Here is a 6,946-nt window from a genome sequence, read left to right as displayed (position 1 = left end):
ATCAGCTTTTGAGTTTTTCCTCTTTTCTTTTTTTCTTTTTCTTATGAAAATATCATACATTCAGAAGAATATAAAACAAATACGAACTGCCCAAGGAGTAATAATGATATAATAAACACCTGTGTTCCTAACACTCAGGTTAAGAAATAGAAGCTTACCAAAACTGTCTGTGTAATTAGACCTAGCGCAAAATACAAACGAGGCTCCCTTGTTCGAAAAGCAGGAATAAAGTGCTCTTAAATGTACTAAAATATAAAGCTTTTTCTTTCCTTCATGTTTCTCTTCTGAATGCCATATGTTCCACTGTGCCATCAGACTTTACTTACAAAATACAAGCTCAGAGATAACATTATCAAGAATTTCAAACCAAGCCTTAAAGCTAGTGCAGTGCCCTTCTGAGAAAGGGGCCCCATGTGACGGTACAGGCTGCACACGTGAAGTCAGCCCTGAACTTGGAAGTCTCCTCTGCATCTTGCCCCACGTTTCTCCTTCCCTCTCTCCCAGGGTGAATACAATTTCGAAAGGGTAATGTGGGTGATTAAAGCATCACTGGAATAATTGCATAATTCCTAAAACACATCATTCATTTGGATGTACCTTTATTTGACTGGGGAATAAAGACTTTCTTACTTCAGAGTCACACTATACAAAATGCAGTCACCATAAAGGATAGAACTTAGTAAGGGAGACAAGGCATAGAACTGTGAGAAATTAGATATTAATATAAGACCAAGTTAACATAACAAGAGAAGAAAAGAGCTAGAATAATGCTCCAAAGGCAGGAGTCACGGTTCAGGAAGGATATTGACAAAGTGGTCCGAGGAGGGTGACTACAAAGGTAGAAACCACCTGCTTTCATCGAGGTTCCGCTGAAGGACTTGGAAAAAGGAGGACTCAGCTCGATGGCTGTCTCCAGTCAGTTGTCAAGTGGAACAGGGAGTCAGCTTGTCTTACATTGCCTCCAGGAGCCTAAATAGAGAAAAGACCTTAACCAAGATCTGGAATTTTACCAAAAAAAGAACAAGGTATCTGGGACGATGGCAAATTCCACGTTGCTGGATGTTCAGAGAAGCCAGTAATAGTCCAAGCAGGAGAGATATTGTTGAAGGAGTTCAAGCACCAAATGAGTGATGAGACTGGATGATTTTTTAAAGGGCCCTAGAGTTTAGAGCCCTAAAGTTCCACAATTCAAATTCAAATAAGACAGGGGCAAATGGTCACCAATAGAGTGCTCTGTATTCATAAGAAGGGGGGATCTTGGATGACTTGGTGCATTAAGCTCTAACACAGTGTTTTCCAGAGTACAGGATTGCTAGCCATTTCAGCTTACAAAATCAAGTGGGCTGACTAGCACTTCAAAAAACGAAATTGAACAGAAACAAAATACATCACAAGCAAGATGGGTAAATGTGAGCAAATGTGTGTGTGTTTAGTATTTACTCTGAAGCTAGGATAAAAAAATTTATTTTGAACACTTAGAAGCTAGACAGAGTCCCCCAAATACCATTTCCCATTGTGCAGGGCTGTCCCTGGCAAAGTAGAGGTACAGCTAAGCAGAGAAGGACTGTCGGTCAACCTAAGCCAGTCAAAGTATCAGGTACACAATGAACAATGCTAACCACTGAAGCAGGAGACCCACCACCAACCAGATGAGATCATGGATTGCAGGCAAGAGGAGCAGGCGAATCAAGAAAACAATACAGTAAATGAATTTCAGAGTTACAGTGAAGGATTAGGGAGTGCTGACATGCAAGGGACTGAATCAAACAGGAAACTGGAAAGCCATGTGGGCAGCAGACAATCAGACAAAAGGAGGCAAGTGAACATTACAGAACTCTTTGTCATAATTCATGTCAAAATCATTAATTGATGTTAAAACCATCATGTGAAATGTTATTGAGGACAATATATTAACATAGATTAAAAGTCTAACCACCTCTACTCTTCACTAATTCTTAAAGAAAAAATCTACCTTTACAGCAGAGAAATCTAGTGGCCATTTTCTTAACCAAAAGCGCTAATGTAACATCATCAATAAAGAGGTGAGCAGAACTTATGAAGCCCCTGATGGGAGGTACTGAGAGGAACAATGTCACCTTTGCTGGATTCTCACTAGAAACACTTACCTGAATCTAGTCTTAAGGAAACAATTGGACAAACTGAATTGAAAGGCATTCTATAATATAGGCCTGGACTTTAAACAAATGTTTGTATGTTTGTATCATAAAAGGAGAAAAGACATTGTAATGGCCTCTGATGGTCGTAAGTGTTACAGATCAGGAATCAATGTGTCCACAGTGGCCTGACATCATCCTTGTTCCGGAAAGACTCAGCAAGATCGTGACTCATGAGGATCTTCCTGAGGTTAGAAGGGACAACAGGAAAATGAGGAGGCTGAGCCTATGTGCTGGGCGTTATGTTGCCCCTTTTAGTATTGAAATCACATTTGAAGTAGGTATCACTGTCCTTAGTTTACTGATGAGGCGGAGTCACATCATTCGCCCAACATCATGCAGAGCTGGCGTTAGACTCAGATGCACCAAATCCAAATCTTTCTTCTCCTCTCTCTTCTTCTTCTTTTTTTTTTCAAATCACCATTTTCAATCAAAAAATATTACAATGATGAAAAAATAAATACAATAATATAACAGACACCTATATGGTCACCAGATGGATAAATGTTAACGTTTTGTCACAATAGTTTTTCTTTTTCATTTATGGCTTGTGATTTAAATATCCTCTTCAAGGAAAGAAATCCCACCTGGGGATTTCTTTTCTCTTTTCTTCTCTCCTCCTCTTCCCTACCTCCCTTTCTCCTTTCAGTTCAGTCATGTGACTTATCTTAGGGGAGACGGTGATTTCATTTTATCTAGCATTTCTTTGTGTTATAGTGGGAGTAGCATTCATATTAGCTCAATCTATTTTGTCATCAGAGCTAGACTTCCAGTTCTATGCTCTGTCTGCTAAATTACAATAGTTTGCACATAAGACATGTACCTGAATTTTCACAATATGCAAAACTTAATCACCCAATCACCAAAGCTTATTAGAATCTCTTCATGCTCCAGTTTCAGGAGAATCCAACAAGGAAAATCAGGACTAGATTCCTGTGGTCTTAGAATTTTGAGAACGGCCATTATAGAGCCAATTTGGAACTTCAGTTCACTGTGCTTTTTCATTCATGGTTTATTCATTTGCAAAGCTGAACAAATCAAACCAGCACCTTGGATTTTGTGAAGAAAAACAAGCAGGTAGTTATTAAAAACCATACATAAAAGGTTGTAAATTCATGAGCTTTCTATCTCCTTTCAGATTCTATCAGATGTTACACTAGGCTCGTTAAATTCCAAGCAAGTATCTCTTCTTCTGAGAGTCTCCTCTCTAAAAAGCCAATGATCTAGAAACCATACATATGCCATGAGTGTATATGGGAGGTGATATAAGTATTCCTCTTTATGAAGCAGCAAATTTGTCAAGCAAAGTATAAGATGTTTTCCCCCCTAGCAGTTTTGCCCTGACTCGCAATATTTAGGAGCTACAATCCTAAAAATATGTGGTTTGGTTATGGTCCCTGCCCTGGGGGTAAGGATGATGGTAATTGTTAATATTTACAAAAATTTTACTGTGCTAAACATTGTATAAGCATTATATCATAATGTTCACCAAAACCTGTGAGACAGGTACTGCTATGATCTTCATCTTACGTGTTAGCAACTGAGTCACTGAGAAGGTAAATAACTTGTCTACTAAGTGCAGGGGACTGGTGACAAATGCTCATTCTAAGAAGTCCTTATTTGCTTTGATTCCAGAGCCCTGAAGGCCTGGTTCACACTTCCATCTTCAGTTTTAGCATTTCCTGATCTCTTTCCCCCTCCCTCCTGCCCGTCTTCATGCCCTCTATCACATTACATTGCTCTGTGCTTATTTGTTGAGTATCTTTCTCTTCTCACAGACTCTCAGTTCCTTGAGAACAGATACAGAATCACATGCGTCTTTGTTTCCTCGGCACCGGCAATGGGACAGCTAAATGTGAAGGAAGAGCTGTCATAATCAGGGCAGTTTTCATTGTAAGTAACAGAAACAAAATTCAAACTAGTTTAGTCATTATTAAGTGGTCTATGTAACTAGGAAAGGCCAAGGTTATCGCTAATGAGAACAGTCTTTAGCTTTCTTTTTCTTTTTTTTTTTTCCTTCCTCTGTACTTATAAGCTCTTCTTTTCTTGCACCAAAGGTTGATGGACTCATTCCACACAGAGGAACCATGGCTGCTTAGGCTCTTAAGCATATTTTCCAGTTTGGTCAACTGAGATGGCAGTGCCTGACCACACCACCACCAAAAACCTCCAGTCTTGAAAAGTATCCTTGGAGTGGGGAAGAAAACTCCTTGGCATGGTTTGAGTCACATCTCCACTTCTGAAGTGATCAGATTGAAGGGGGACGTTTGCAGTCATGACAAGAACTTCACAGCTGAGGTCAGGAAGGAGGAGCAATCGCCTCAAAAATGGTAGGAGGTGAATTTGCTAGAAGCCAACAAGACTGCTAGGCAAAGAAAACAATTTCTTTCCACCACAGGGCTCCAGTTCAGTTTTGTTGAACTGAAATGGAATTGGAACTGTGCCAGCCCCACTGGAATTGGACCCCATATTCTCTTCTGTGTCTAGAGAAGCCTTGGCCTTATCCAAAGCTCATGCTCAGGCCATTGAAAGATAGTGAGGTGTGATCACATGTATTCTTGGAATCAGCACATCATAGGAACAGGAAGAAAAATATCAGGAAATAGGAGAAGCAGTGCACTAAGAGGTTTGAAGGGATCATTTCACAGCCTTCCTGCAGGAGCATGCTAAATCTTGGTTAGTCTTATTACTGAGATTTCACTTGAATAAATGATCACTTTTAAATCTGCCACTTGAAGTTTTAGCCATGCAGTGCTTAGGATTTAATAAGTATATTTCTTCTTTTTTTCCTCTTCTGTACTTACAAGCTCTTCTTTTCTTTCCTTTTTTTTTTTTTCCTTTTTTGAGATGGAGTCTTGCTCTATCTTCCAGGCTGGAGTTCAGTGGCACCATCTTGGCCTCGGCTCACTGCAGACTGCCCTCCCGGGTTCAAGCAATTCTCTGCCTCAGCCTCCCAAGTAGCTGGGATTATGGGCACCCACCACCACACCCAGCTATTTTGTGTGTGTGTTTTTAGTAGAGATGGTGTTTCACCATCTAGCCCAGGCTGGTCTTGAACTCCTGACCTCATGATTTACCCACCTCAGCCTCCCAAAGGGCTGGGATTACAGGCATGAAACACCCACCAGCCAGCTCAAGCTCTTATTTTCTTGCACCAAAGGCTGATGGACTCCTTCCACACAGAGGAACCATAGCTGCTGAGGTTCTTTAGCATATTTTTCAATTTGTTCAACTGAAATGGCAGTGCCCGACCATCACCACCACCAAAGACCTCCGGTCTTGAAAAGTGTATGATTTAATAAGCAATTGCAAGCAAGAAAAAAAACTGTCTGTGTTTATAACCAAAATGGTAAATAAATCAGTTTCATACTTGATATTCATATGCTGTGTCCAGGGTGCCAGGAATGTACAGAACAGTTTCGAATGGGAAGAGCTGAGAGAAAAAAGAAGTCCCTAGTGTAGGGAGTTACCTTTTTTTCCAAGAAGAGAATGTCTATATGCTGGGAGTCCAAAGTCAGTGGAACCTCTCCACTGGAGGTGTGGAAGCAGATTCCTTTCTCTCTCCTTCTTTTTCCCCATTGTCCGCTAGGTACTGGGGAATACAAAAAATAAAGTCACCGTCCTTGCCTTGAAACATCCTGCAACTACTTGGAGAAAGACGGAAGCCCACACATACATGTGAAATGGCATGAGACTGTCTGCAAAACAAGACGTCAAGGGTTGGGAAACACTTTTCCTTGGAATGTGGAAGAAGTGTTTCCCTGGGTATTAGGAGACCTGGGATCTGATTTCAGCTGGGGGCCCTTGAAAAGTTCCAAATCTTCTTGGGTTTTCATTTTCTCACATGAAAATGGACAACATGAAAAAGTTGAAAAACAAACATCACGATTCAGTAAGTGTCACCAATGACACACTTCCTGTGCTTGGCTTTACATAGCTCTATGAGGTACCTTTCTGAAACTCAGGTAGCTACTAAAACCTTAATTAACATTAGGCCCAGATACTGAATTGCCATGTTGAAATAATATTTTAAAATAATAATAATAATAATGTAATAATAATAAACTTTCAATTATACAACTTACAGTATAATTTGGTCTTATACAGATAATAATTAAAAGTATTACTGGCCGGGCATGGTGGCTCATGCCTGTAATCCCAGAATTTTGGGAGGCCAAGGCAGGTGGATCACGAGGTCAAGAAACGAGACCATCTTGGCCAACATGGTGAAACCCCATCTCTACTAAAATACAAAAAAAAAAATTAGCCAGCATGGTAGGCATGCCAGTAGTCCTAGCTACTTGGGAGGCTGAGACAGGGGAATTGCTTGAACCCAGGAGGTGGAGGTTAAAGTGAGCAGAGATCATGCCACTGCACTCCCATCTGGCGACAGAGTGAGACTCCGTCAAAAAAAGAAAAAAGGTATTATTAAAATATTATTTTTTTCAGTTTTCTCTCATCCTTTAGAATGTTCCATTTTTGTATATATTTTCTATCCTCTGTAATATAATGTTGTGGTCATATATGTGTATGATTTTGAAATGGACATACAAATACAGAGGCATGGGCATAAATGTTGCTTCATTTCAGCTTTTACTGATAAGAAACATGAGTCAAAAAGTTTAGCAATCAGCGTTCCTATCCATAAAGACTCAAGCCCCAGGCAGGCTCTTCCCAGTAACACTCACTATAGTTTTGCTTCCCTGGGACCTCCCCAAGGTCCTTGAAGGCTTTCATGACAAAGCCTCGCATAAAATATGGTCTTCAAATAA

This window comes from Sapajus apella, unplaced genomic scaffold (assembly GCF_009761245.1).
Source record: "Sapajus apella isolate SASKATOON/1434 unplaced genomic scaffold, GSC_monkey_1.0 scaffold3, whole genome shotgun sequence".
Lineage (NCBI taxonomy): Eukaryota > Metazoa > Chordata > Mammalia > Primates > Cebidae > Sapajus > Sapajus apella.
Note: the sequence above shows the minus strand (reverse complement) of the source record.